General features: G+C 39.0%; 1 pseudogene; it reads right to left on the bottom strand.

The window, feature by feature from the left end:
- Nucleotides 1-415: 415 nt before the first annotated feature.
- On the bottom strand, nt 416-1,500 carry LOC101354574 (olfactory receptor 9K2-like; annotated as a pseudogene).
- Nucleotides 1,501-12,016: the final 10,516 nt, after the last annotated feature.

The following is a 12,016-nucleotide window of genomic DNA, read 5'->3' as shown; positions in this document are numbered from 1 at the left end:
CATTTAGACTGAGCGTCAACTGCATATACACCAGTTGGAAAACAGTTTCCAAGTTAATCATTACACAAAGTGTTTTCTCTATCTAAATTTTACTTAGGCACACAGAGAAGAGAAACAATAAAATTCTATACTCCCCTACTTCCATAAAATATTATTACTTGGAGATTGAGAGATATATAACTGCTTATAAAAATGCTGCAAGTATTCATGTGTGTCTAGAAGTTTCAGATTTAACATTGTCTTTAAAAAGTGTGAATAAATTATTTGGAGGAAGCATTTTAGCAAATTTTTAATGCTGTGTAAAAGAAAATTTAAGAAGTTTTTAAATAAACCCGAGCTTTAAAAGCCTAAGTCTAGAAGACCAGGCAGCGAAAATCAATTGATGTAAGAATCAGTAAAATAAATGGAGGTGGATTTAGAGTAAAAATTTTTTCTTCCACTGGACTTTTCTCATGGCATCTTTAACATTCTTAGTTCTTAGAGAGTGGACTAAAGTATTCAACATGAGTTTGAACAAAATGTAACATGCTGAGGCGACTTTATGAAGTTTAGGTTTCTTTAGGGGTGTAAGAAGTCCCTCAACAGGATGGACTGACATAGGGGCTACAACAATGGGCTCAAACATAACAATTGCGAGGATGGCACAGGACTGGGCAGTGTTTCGTTCTGTTGTACATAGGATCACTATGAGTCAGAACTTACTTGATGGTACCTAACAAAAATAATAACAACAATGTACACAAAGGAGATAGTACCATAGAGCAAACACACAACACCCATGTTGGAGCTACAAGTAGAGAAGACTTTCTTCCTTCCTTCACTGGAGTGGATTTTTTAGACTATGAACAAAATATGCATGTAAGATACTATAATAACAATTATTGTGGGTATAATAATGATTACAGCCAAACTAAGTGACGCCATCTTATTGATAAAGATATCGGAACAATAGATCTTCTCAACTGGATTAGAATTACAATAGAAGTAATCAATGACTCCAGAGCACAGAAAGACATGGAGAATGCTACACTGATTTGAATAATGGAACTAACCCAGCCACAGAGGTAGGAAGCAACCACCAACAGAATACAAAGGCTTCTTGACATATGGACAGTGTACAGGAATGGGTTGCACATGGCAATGAAGCAGTCATTGGCCATGGATGCCAGAACAGAGAACATAAAAGAACAGCTGAGCCACACAGCCTGTAAAGGATATGGTCTTTATGTGAGAAAGGATATTGACCGTGGCTTTGGGTGCAGCAACAGTGGAGTAGGAGACGTCAATAACAGAGAGGCTGCCAAGAAAGAAATACGTTAGTGTGTTCAGGCAGGGATCAGTCACAATGATGCCAGTCACGGTAAGGTTCTCCAGAAGGACCGTGCCATAAACAATCAGGAACAGTGGGAAGAGGAGACTGTGGAGCTCTGGACGGAACATGATGCCTACAAGAATGAAGGCAGTCATCTCCAAGGGGTTGTCCCCTCCCTTGTCACCCATGGCAAAGTTTTGCTTGAAAGTATAAGAGAAAGTCAACAAATAAACTTTCCACTCTTTCCCTAGTCTCACAAGTAACACTTCACATTATAGAAGACTTTACAGTTGACATAATACTTCCATTCACATTCCGTTTGTGCCTCACAAGAGCAAATTAAAGATGAGAAGTATTTTGACTTTTGTAAGGTAATACAATTAGTTAAAGACGGAATTTGGACTCAAAGTCAGTCAAATCCAAATTGTTTTCAAGTCTAGTGTTATTTTCAATAAAACATAGTTTGATATATTTTTAGCTCTCTTTATCTCGTCATTTGAGATGGTTTATGACTGCCATTTGGGATAGAAATGATAATTTGAAATTAAAATCTAATAAACTTCTAACACTAAGAAGATACTTTCTTAAATTTTAACTTATTTTAATATCCATTTTTCTCTCTAATAACACTTTGCTCCGATGCACTAGTAAAAATTAATAAATACAAGAAAATGAAACTAAAAGTACATTCTGAGGCAACATGAACTTTTCACCAATAAAAACTCTTAGAGCTACAAATAAATACCAAAGAGTTAATTGTCTTACTTTAAAGCAGAGCCAATCTTCAGCTTCTGGAATTAGTCTAATTTTATTTAAGTGTGAAAGTAAAATGTGAGTGATACCTTTATATTTCTCCTTATCCTATACGGTTTATTGATCCTACTTTTCTCTAAATAAAAGTGTAAAAAAATCCCCATCATCTCAAACCATTCTGAAGTTGAGAAAAAACTAGAAGCTTCAAAGTAAGGCACAAATCTAAGAAGTTTAGTACATAAAAGATTAGAGAACAAATTTTATTAAACTATTCGTCTGATGATTAAAAACTTAGTTGTTTTAAGAATAAGTACGATTTCCTCGAAGCGTACAAGTTAACGTATTTGTTTTTGGTTGACATGCTAAACAACCAAAACAATTTCGGTTATTTAGATTATTTCTAGGTTTATGTTTTTGTTTTTTCCTATGAAACAACATATCCATTGTCAGTCTAGCAAGGCAGGACAACCCTGCCACTTCTTTTCTTCTTTTGTGGCATTTAAACCAAGTGTCATAGGAAAGTCTTTTAAGATATGCTAAAATCCCTCCACACACATTTCTTACTTCTGTAACATGTCACAAACTTAATAGGCCTTGTCTGTTGATCTTATTTAAAAAGAAAATGAGGAGGAGGAGGCGATGATGTTGGAGCAGGAGAAAGAAGAAGAGGATGAAATCTTAGGTTTAAATCAAATAAAGGCTACTTTTTCAACTTTACATAAATGAAATTAACAATACTTTTTCAAGGATAATCCATTTCCGTCTGTCTCATCCTCCACTAACGTGCTGAAAAAACCAGAAAACCAAACTTGTTGCCATCGAGTCAATGTTGACTCATAGCAACCCTATAGGACAGAGTAGAATAGAACTGCCCCACAGGGTTTCCAGGGAGCGGCTGGTGGATTTGAACTGCTGATCTTCTGGTTAGCAGCTGTAGCTCTTAACCACTGCACCACCTGTCCTCCGTTGATACGCTTTGTAAATATTTATTATCTACTCTGTGCCAGTGTTGTGTTTGGCACTGAATATGAAGACAAAAAAGAACTGAATGCTTACTTATGACATACTGTGATATATGCTATGAAATTTTTATTACAATATTATAACTACTTTAATTCATTCCTAAATCACCAGGAATAAATAAAGATCCCAATGCCAGCATTTTACAGAATTTTTTTTTTTTTTAAATGCTAGACTTTTGAAGAGCAACTTAGATAATCAAACTTGTAGCTAGGGGGTCTATAAGCATGACAACTTTCATATAGGCAGGCTTGTGAGAACAAACCTGATTTTACATGGTCCGCGTATATTTTGGCCATATCGTGTCACAATTTTTGGTTCAGAAAAATGAGAGTGTCCTCAAGAATTTGTCGATAAGTCTGAACAGGTGCTTATGGTTCTTATTTAGTGTTATTTTAGTGGAAAAAAAAGATTTGAAGTCTTTTCAATGATTTAAAATCTGCACATGCAGCAAGTGAAGATGACTGTGATGAAGAATTTGTTGCGGTTAAGGGTTTGTTCAATCACTTCAAAGTGAGGACAAATATACATAACGTTAAAGGGCAAGTAGGAGTTTTCCATAAGTCATACATTCATAAAAGAATTATAAATAGTATAATTTATGAAATAATTGATTATAAATAATGGAATACTTTTCTGGTTATGAAATTTTCTAAGCAGTGGAACAAGAGAGAAAGAATGAAATAACGGAACACACATCCCTATATACCTGTTGCCGTTGAGTCAATTCCAACTCATAGCGACCCTATAGGACAGAGTAGAACTGCCCCATACAGTTTTGAACCCTGGTGGATTCGAACTGCCAACTTTTTGGTTAGCAGCCGTAGCTCTTAACCACTGCGCCACCAGGGTTTAGGGCACCATGAGTTGTAATCGACTCAAAGGCAATGCGTTACACATCCCTAGGACTCTATTTTAATCACTACCTCTGTCCTATACTCCATGTGATTTAGCCATGATATTCCTTCATGCAATGAAATGTGAATTGTCCAGATTTATTCTCACCCTGATAATCTGTAATTTATGGCACAGCACATTTTTGAAACTCAAGACAAAAAATATACTTTTGAGCACATAATAAATAGTCTTGGCTGCCTTATTATATGACTAAAATAGATATGGTTGTTTTGTAATTTTTCTTACCTGAATTTATATTTTTCTGCCTTGGGAATCTGTTTCACATGAAACTGGAGAGATCCTTTTTTTAAAATTTTGTTCTAGGAAAAAGATATATATAAGAAATACAAACTATGTCTAAATTTAAAAAGTCAAATATGTTTAATCCCCAAGAAAATAACATCCTTCCTAAGCATTGTATGCCCATGTTCGTTGCTAGTGGCGTTATCAAACCTATCACCGTCAGGTCTATTCCAACTCATAGTGACCCTATAGTATAGAGTAGAACTGCCCCATTTGGTTCCCAAGGCTGTAAATCTTTACAGAAGCAGACTGCCACATCTTTATCCTGCAGAGCAGCTGGTGGTTTCAAACCACCAACCTTTTGATTAGTAGCCAAGTGCTTAACCATGAGCATCCAGGGCTTCCCAGTGGCATGACCATTATAGGTCTATAAGTTTCCTTTACCCGTTATGAAAGTTTGATCTTTCTTTAATATAATTTTTTAAAGCTGTTGTATCTGTCTTCCTGAACATAGGGTGAGGATGATAGACTAGGAATCTCTTTAGTTCTCTTAGATAATTATGGGTATTTCTTTACCAAAGGTGAAATAAGTGCCAATAAATCAATGAAATCAAAGTGCATGAAATTCTCTTGCCTCCATGCTGGCATTCTACAGGCCTTAGAATGAAGATAGGAGCAAATGGAAATTTAAGAAGAGCAGCAAGAGTTCCTGATCCCCAATGATCAACAAAAACAGGAGCAGCCAGAATCCATGGTAGTCTTGCTTATTTCCAACCCCATGAAACTATTACAGAGTATTGCAGCATAAGGTTTTTCAGAATTTTGGAGGAAAGGGTCCCTCTGAGGAAGGGTTGAAAATAAGCCAATTATTATTTCATAACACGGGCAAATTCCAGGGTCATCCCATGAGGACCGTGTGAGGAGCAAAAACCAAGTATGATTTCTTCACTTGTTGCATACGTTTGGGATACTCACAAAGTTATTTCAGACGAGACTTCTTTTTAGAAAACTTTCTTTTCGTTTATATTATACTAAAATCATTCCCTCTGTAATTTACAAGTACCTGATTGTCAGAACTTCTACCCAAAATTCTGCTATACTGAGTATCTCTATTTCATCCTCTAAATAGCATCCTTTCAACATTTAAAAAAAAGGTGAATACAATATTATCCCTAGTCTTCTCATTTCTGGATTCAACATTCTTATTTTTCATTAGAAATTCCAGTCAGAAACAAATGAAACATAAATTCAGGTAAGAAAAATTACAAAACAACCATATCTATTTTAGTCATATAATAAGGTAGCCAAGACTATTTGTTATATGCTTAGAAGTATACTTTTTTTCTTGAGTTTCAAAAATGTGTTATGCCATAAATTACAGATTATCACGGTAAGAATAAATCTAGAGAAGTCACATTTCATTCCTTGAAAGAATATCATAGCTAAATTACACGGGGTATAGGATAGAACTGGTGATTAAAATATAGTCCTAGGGATGTGTATTCTATTATTTCATTCTTTCTCTTGTTCCACTATCTTGTTAGTGTCTCTGTTTAAAAAAAAAGAAAAAAAATCCATTGCTAAGATTTTACATCAGACTAGATTCGATCTATCCAGTTAAAATACTACTGCTGAAAAACCAAAAAATGAACTTGTTATTTTTGAGTCAATGGTTTGCACTCGACTACTAACCTAAAGGTTGGTGGTTCTAACTCGCGGTGTGGTGCTGGGGAAGAAAGGCCTGGTGATCTGCTTCCATAAAGATTACAGCTATGAAAACCATATGGAGCAGTTCTATTTTGTAACACATAGGGCTGCCATCACCTCCAAGTTACCTGATAGTTATACTTCTTTTAAGGTATGTAAGTCTGAAGGTTTTTTACACAATGCCTCTTAATCTTGCAGTCAAAAGAAACCATGAGTTTTGTTTTGTTGTTTTTTCCTTATGAACCAGTTGTCATCTCGTGGGATCCCATGTGTGTCAGAGTGTAACAGTAATCAGTAATGTTTTCAATGGTGAATTTTCTGGAAGTAGATTGCCATGCCTTGGGTGGACTCGAACTGCCAACTATCCATTTAGCAGCTGAGCACATTAACCACTTGCACCAGCAGGGGTCTCCATTTCTACGTGAGTTGCGACTAAGCCAGATGTCCCCTATTCTTGTTCTGTGTATTTCTCCTTCATCTTCTTTTATCTCTCTGACTATTCCTCTCCAGTTTGCATCATTTTATATTTCACATCTTTTTATTTTATTTTATTTTTACATTTTAGGGTTTTGGTTTTATCCTATATTTCTATGTAATAAAAATTAGTTTAAGCATGTTTGTGGATGTTCCGGTATTAGCGAATCCTTCATGTTTTTGATCATATGGAAGTTTTATTATTATTGCTGACTTAAGTTATCACTGAAAGAATTTTTGAACAGAAATAATTCAAGATTACTTGATAAAACCTCACTCTAGATTTATGAAGATCCACTAATTAGCTCAAGAAATATACACTTGTTAAACCACTGTGAATCAAGTCTTTTATTCATAAACTCTATAAAATATGTCATTAAGATAAAGATACAGAGGCAAAGCCAAGATGGTGCCTTAGACAGATGCATCAAGCAGTCCCACTACAACAAAGACCCGAAAAACAAACATCAGTCTTGGATTCCTAAGCATAAAATTAAAGGATAAAGGACTAGATCAAACACCGAATGGAAGAAGAAACTGAAAGAAAACAGAGAAAAGGAGAGATACAGAATGGAGGTCTCTTGGCAACTAACAGGGCATAACCTCACCATCTTGGAGCAAAGCGAGCAATGACCTCAGACAGAGAGTATGGGAAGGCAACTTCATGGAGCTCCTAACAGGAGACAGAGCACCTGGTAACCAGAGAAACATGCTTTTCCACCCCTCACCCTTCTTCCCAGTATGCCACCCTACTCCTTCCTGAGGGGTCATGCTGCACCACTTGGCTAGAGAGCTACTGGCCCACCATCACCCTGGGTCCATCTCACCTCTGGATACTGCCCTGCCATGTTTTTCTTTTCCCTTTCTACCTTTCCTTTCTCCCACCCACCTATCCCGTAAGCCACCCCCACACCTTCCTGATGGGCCATGATGCATCGTTTAGCTAGAGAAATACCTGCCCGCCATCACCCCGGGTCTGCCCTGCTCTGATTCATCAGCTCCTGCTGTGCCATTTTCTTTCCCTTTCCGCCTTTTATTTCTCCCTCACATCAAACCCCATTAGCCACCTTCACCCCGTCCCGACAGGTCACGCCACACAACTTGGCTAGAGAGCTACTGCCTGACACCACTCTGGGTCCACCCTTCTCCCACATGCTGGCTCCTGATGTGCAATTTTTTTTCCTTTTCTTTCTTGCTCCCATCTAGCTGGTATGCAACCTCTACCCCTTCCTGATGGGTCATGCAGCACAACTCGGCTAGAGAGCTACCAGCCCACCATGATCCCTTCCCCACACCTCCCCCACCTGCCAGCTACTATCGTGCCATTTTTTTCTTTGTCCTTTCTTCCTTTTCTTTCTCACTCTTGCCTAGCCCTATAGGCCACCACCACCCCTTCCCAATGGGCCACACCATGCCGCTTGACTAGAGAGCTACTAGTCTGCTATCAACACAAGTCTGTCCCGCCCCCACATACTTGCTTCTGCCACACCATTTTTTTCCTCCTTTTCTTTTTCCCTCCCACTTAGCCCTGTTCACCAACCCCATTCTTTCCTGCAGGCCATGTTGCCCTGCCTTGGGTAGAGAGCTACTGGCCCACTGTCACATGGAGTGTGCCCCTCCCCCAACCACTGGCTCCCACTGTGTCTTTTTTTCCTTTTCTTTTTCTTTCTCCTTCCAACCGAGCCCCGTATACCACCTCCACTCCTTCCCATCGGACCGCACTGCATTGCCTCACTAGAGAGCAGCTGGCTTGCTGCTTTCTACCTCCTGTCTAGCCCAGTATGGGACCTCCCCTGCCTCCCACTGGCCCCCAGGTCCAACCTGCCCACACCTGCCACCTTTCTTTTTTTCCTTTCTTTCTCTCTCTCTCTTTTTTTTCTTTTTCCTGTCCCCTAACCCTGTGTGCCACCTCCCTTTACCACCCCTCCTTCATGCTGGCCCTTACCGTAGTGCCACGACTAGAGTGTCCCCGGCTCAGGCCCGCTGCCACACCAGGCCTAAACTTCCCCTCCCCTCCCACCACTCGACCAGCTGCTGAATGGTGTAAGTGAGCCCATACCACTCCCCATCTGACACCTCCACCTATTTGGTGAGGGGCTGCGAATGCTCCCACAAGGCTGGACCAACATCAGGAGGCAGACACTGCTGACCCAGTCCATCCTCAGCCACCTCACCAAACCAGTGTACAGTGAAGTGGGCTCACTCTGCTTGCTGCTGCTCTGCCCACCTGGACAAGGTGGTGAGAGCTATCATGCCCGCGGATGAGCAAATAGCAAAGTATGCCTGACTCACTCGCCCTGACATTTCAAAACAAAACAAAGAAGCAGATGAAATAAATGAACACACAATCAATCAATAAAAAATAATACCTTAATGTCTTGGAGACAGCTGACAATATTAAACATAAAAAAGCAGGACAAGATGCCTCCAGCAAGTGACCAAAATACAGACTTAGACAGATAACCTTTCGATAGAAGAAAAGGCAGCAGAACTACCTGATATAGAATTCATAAGACTAAAATTTAGGGCTCTGCAAGAGATTAGGAAAGAGATCAAGGAAAACACAGACAAAATCAAGAAAACAATAGAAAAAATCATGGAAAACAGACAAAATCAACAAAAACATGGCCAAAGTCAAGAAAAACAGACAGAGCAATAGATGAATTCAGGGAAATAATACTTTATTTTCAGTTGTGTACTGAAGTTACTGATACTATGAAAAATACCTCTGAACTCTCTCCCTTTATGTGTTAATTTACCACTGTTGCTTAAAATATTACCTTCTAATATAACTTTTGTTTACAGAGTTTAAAAATCAAGTTCCTATTTATATGTCTTATTGCTTGTAAAACGAAACTAAGCCAACACCTCTCTCAGTCTTGATCTTGTGGCATAACTATGAATATGAAAGAAAGGAGGGAACATAAAGAACAATTACTTCCACTCTAATAATTTCTAAAAGGAATGCATTTTCATCAGTTTAAGATTTGATGGCATATTGATGTGATAGTCATAGTAAAAACTATGAAAAAATTTAGATTGTGCAGAGTGAAAACAATGTGCTGTCTTCAATACTTGATTAAAACACCAGTGGTTAGACAAAGAAACATGTACAAAAGATTAAAATATGTTACTTTTAATGCTAATTCTTTCAAGTATCAAATTCACAGATCTAGCTCCTTGTTCGCTGCCTCCCTTCCACCTGACACAAAAACACACGCTACCTGCACTGGCTAATGGTGACAATTTTTTTTTTTTTAAACAGTACATATATTGCTTTATAGCATGAGCTAACAACCCCTTGACATGTCAGTACTCTCCCTTCTCGAACTTGGGTTCCCTATTAGCAGCTTTCCTTTCATCTCCTGCCTTTTAGTCCTTGCCCCTGGGCTGGTGTGCCCCTTTATTCTTGTTTTGTCCTATGGATCTGTCTAATCTTTGGCTAAAAGGTGAATGTCCGGAGTGATATTATTACTGGGCTAAAATGGTGTCTGAGGGCCATACCCTTGGGGTTTCTCAAGCCTCTGTCAGGCCAGTAAGTCTGGTCTCTTTTTGTGAGTTTTGTTCTACATTTTTCTCCAGCTCTGTCTGGGACCCTCTATTGTGAGCTCTATCAGAGCAGTCAGTGGTGGTAGCTGGGCACCAGTTAGTTGTACTGGATTCAGTCTGGTGAAGGCTATAGTAGTTGTGGTCTGTGATGGTTAAGAATGTGTGTCACCTTGGCTGGACCATGACTCTCAGTGTTTTAATGTGATCATTCCCATGATTGAATGTACTGTGAGTAGCCAATCAGATGAAAGGGAGTCTCCTTGGGAGTGTGGCCTGCATCTGACTATAAGCAGACATTCTGACTTTTTGCTCACTCTGGATCCTGTGGCCGCCTCCTGTCATCTCATCTCTGGTTCTTGGGACTTGAGCTGTCAGTTTATCTGCCGAACTTGGGATTCATTGACCTTTGCAGCCTGTGAGTGGAGCCCTGCTCCCTGACCTGCCCATCTTGGGTTTGCCAGCCCCTGCAGCTAAGTGAATCAGGAGAAACCTTGTGGTCTTGTCTGCCGATCTTGGAATTCATCAACCTTCACAGCCTGTGAGCGGGAGCTGTGCTCTCCAACTTGTCGATCTTGGACTCACCAGCTTCTGCGGCTGCGTGACTTGGGAGAGGCCTCTACCCTGATCCATGGACTTGGGACATTCTAGCCTCTACAATCACGTGAGCTGTTTCCTTGATATAAACCTCTCTCTCTCTACATATTTATATGCTTTACTGGTTTTGCTTCTCTAGAGAACCCAGACTAAGACATGGTCTATTAGTCATTTAGACTAATATTTCCTTCATATCTTTAGTTTTCTTCATTTTCCCTTGCTCCTGAATGAGTGAGACTAGTGGCGTATCTTAGATGGTCACTCACAGGCTTTTAAGACCCTAGATGCTACTCACCTAAGTAGAAGGTAGAACATTTACTTTATAAACTATGTTATGCAGATTGAGCTAGATGTTCCCCAAGACCATGGTTCCCACAGCTCTCAGCCCAGCAATTCAGTCCCTAAGGGAGTTTGTGTTTGTCTGTGGAACTTCCATGACCTTACCCTGAACAAGTTGTGCTGGCTTCCCCAGAATTGTGTACTGTCTTACTGTTCACCATAATTACCACTTACCTACTATCTATTTAGTGTTTTTCCACCCCCACCCCTCCCCTCCCTCATAACCATCAAAAACTGTTTCTTTTTGTGTGTAAACCTTTTCATGAATTTTTATAGTAGTGGTCTCATACAATATTTGTCCTTTTGTGATTGACTTGTTTGCATTTCCCTAATGACTAGTGATGGTGAGCGTTTCCTCATATGTCTGTTAGACACTTGAATGTCTTCTTTGGTGAAGTGTCTGTTCATTTCCGTTGCCCATTTTTTAATTGGATTATTTGTCTTTTTGTAGTAGAGGTGTTGTGTTTTCCTGTAGCTTTTAGAGATTAAAAGTTTGTCGGATTTGTAATACCTGAAAATTTTTTCCCTGCCTGTAGATTCTCTTTTTACTCTTTTGGTGAAGTCTTTTGATGAGCATAAATGTTTAATTTTTAGAAGATTCCAGTTATCTAGCTTATCTTCTGGAGTTTGTATGTTGTTAGTTATGGTTTATATCCTGTTAATGCTGTGTATTAGGGTCTCTAGCATTGATCCTATTTTTTCTTCTATGATCTTTATAGTTTTTGGTTTTAGATTTAGATCTTTGATCCATTTTGAATTAGTTTTCGTGCATGGTGTGAGGTATGGGTCCTGTTTCATTTTTTTTGCAGACGACATCATTTGTTAAAAAGACTGTCTTTTCCCCATTTTATGGACTTTGGGCCCTTGTCAAAGATCAGGTGACCATAGGTGGATGGATTTACATCTGGGTTCTCAATTCTGTTCCACTGGTCAATGTATCTGTCATACCAGTACCAGGCTGTTTTGATTACTGTAGCTGTATAGTAGTTTCTGAGGTCAAATAGTGCGAGTCCTTCTACTTTATTCTTTCCCTTCAATAATTCTTTACTTATCCTGGGTCTCTTTCCTTTCCATATAAAGTTAATGATTATTCTTTCCATCTCTTTAAAGAATGTTGGTATTTGGATC

The sequence above is a fragment of the Trichechus manatus genome, unplaced genomic scaffold (assembly GCF_000243295.1).
Source record: "Trichechus manatus latirostris isolate Lorelei unplaced genomic scaffold, TriManLat1.0 scaffold00027, whole genome shotgun sequence".
Taxonomy (NCBI): Eukaryota; Metazoa; Chordata; class Mammalia; order Sirenia; family Trichechidae; genus Trichechus; species Trichechus manatus.
Note: the sequence above shows the minus strand (reverse complement) of the source record. Positions and strands in the feature narration are given on the sequence as shown.